We start from the raw sequence: 1,957 nt of genomic DNA, 5'->3' as shown, positions 1-1,957 counted from the left end.
GGGATCCTTAAGCTTCTCAGGTAAGCTTTTTAGGATAACTACACTGCATTCTTCAGTGAGGTAAACTTTTTCAGTTTCCCTCTAATCCTTCTTATGACTTAAGATCTCTTTCATGAACTTGGCATAAGAGGGTATTTGCTCAAGTGCTTCTGCAAATGAAATCTTTATTTCAAGAGTCCTGAGATAGTCTGCAAAGCGGGCAAATTGCTTATCCTATTTCGCTTGGCGAAGTTTTTAAGGATAAGGCATTTTGGCCTTGTATTCCTCAAACTTAGCTACTGCAGGTTTATTACCTGTAGAAGTGGGTTGGGAAGCCTTTTTAGAAGGGGTGTTATCAGCACTTGTATGTGACTGATCCCCCACTGGCGTTTGAATGCCAGGGGTGGAAGCTGGAGTGGTGTCTTATCTGTTACTGGCGTCTGAACGCCAGAACTGTGCTCCCCTTGGGCGTTCAACGCCGGATTCATGCTTGTTTCTGGCGTTGAACGCTAGGAATGAGCATTGTCTGAGCGTTCAGCGCCAGCCTTATTCCTCTCTAGGCTCTGATTGTCCTCAGAGGGATTTTGAGTAGCCATTTGTTCATTTCTTAGCTTCCTGCTGCTTTGAAGTGAGGTATTTAATGTTTTCCCACTTCTTAATTGAACTGCTTGGAATTCTTCTGTTATTTGTTTTGACAGTTACTTTTCTATTTGCTTTAACTGTACTTCCATATTCCTATTAGCCATTCTTGTTTCCTGTAGTATTTCCTTGAATTCGGCTAGCTGCTGAGTTAGAAAGTCTAATTGCTGATTCAATTCATTAGCCTGATCTACAGGACTGAGTTCAGCAGTTACTGTTTTAGCTTCTTCTTTCATGGAAGATTCACTGCTTAGGTACAGATGCTGATTTCTGGCAACTGTATCAATAAGCTCTTGAGCTTCTTCAATTATTTTTCTCATATGTATAGATCCACCAGCTGAGTGATCTAGAGAAATCTGAGCTTTTGCTGTAAGCCTATAGTAGAAGATGTCTAATTGCACCCACTCTGAAAACATTTCAGAGGGGCATTTTCTTAGCATCTCTCTGTATCTCTCCCAGGCATCATAAAGGGATTCATTATCTCCTTGTTTGAAGCCTTGGATGCTTAGCCTTAGCTGTGTCATCCGTTTTAGAGGAAAATAGTGATTCAGGAATTTTTCTGACAGTTGTTCCCATGTCCTTATGCTGTTCTTAGGTTGGTTATTTAACCACCTCTTAGCTTGATCTTTTACAGCAAATGGAAACAGTAATAATCTGTAGACATCCTGATCTACTTCCTTATCATGTACTGTGTCGGCAATTTGTAAAAATTGTGCCAGAAACTCTGTAGGTTCTTCATGTGGAAGACCGGAATACTGGCAGCTTTGCTACACCATGATAATGAGCTGAGGATTCAACTCATAGCTACTAACTCTAATGGAGGGTATACAGATACTACTCCCATATGAAGCAGTAGTGGGGTTAGCATATGACCCCAGAGTCCTCCTGGACTGTTCATTTCCACTTAGTTCCATGATGGAGCAAGGGAGATGGTATGGATGTTTATATTGTCTATTTTATTATAAAAATAATTTTCGAAATAATAAAATAAAACAAAAACCGAAATAAAAATAAAATAAATAAAGAAAGAAAATTAAAAATTAAAATTTATAAAAAATTTGAAAAAGTTTATGAATATTTTCGAAAATTTGAGGAGAGAGAAAGGGGTTAGGATGTTTTGAAAAAGATGTATATATATATAAAAAAATTTTTTTAAAAAAAAGATAAGAATTGAAAAATTTTGAAATTGAAATCTGAATTTTTATATAAAAATTTCGAAAATATAGTTTAAAATTAGTTAGAAACGATATTTTTTTTGAATTTTGAATTTTATGATGAAAGAGAAAAACACATAAAAGACACAAGACTTAAAATTTTTAGATCTAATGCTCCTTATTTT

This window comes from Arachis duranensis, chromosome 6 (assembly GCF_000817695.3).
Source record: "Arachis duranensis cultivar V14167 chromosome 6, aradu.V14167.gnm2.J7QH, whole genome shotgun sequence".
In the NCBI taxonomy this organism is placed as follows: Eukaryota; Viridiplantae; Streptophyta; class Magnoliopsida; order Fabales; family Fabaceae; genus Arachis; species Arachis duranensis.
The sequence above is the reverse complement of the archived record's forward strand: the minus strand, read 5'-3'. Positions refer to the sequence as shown.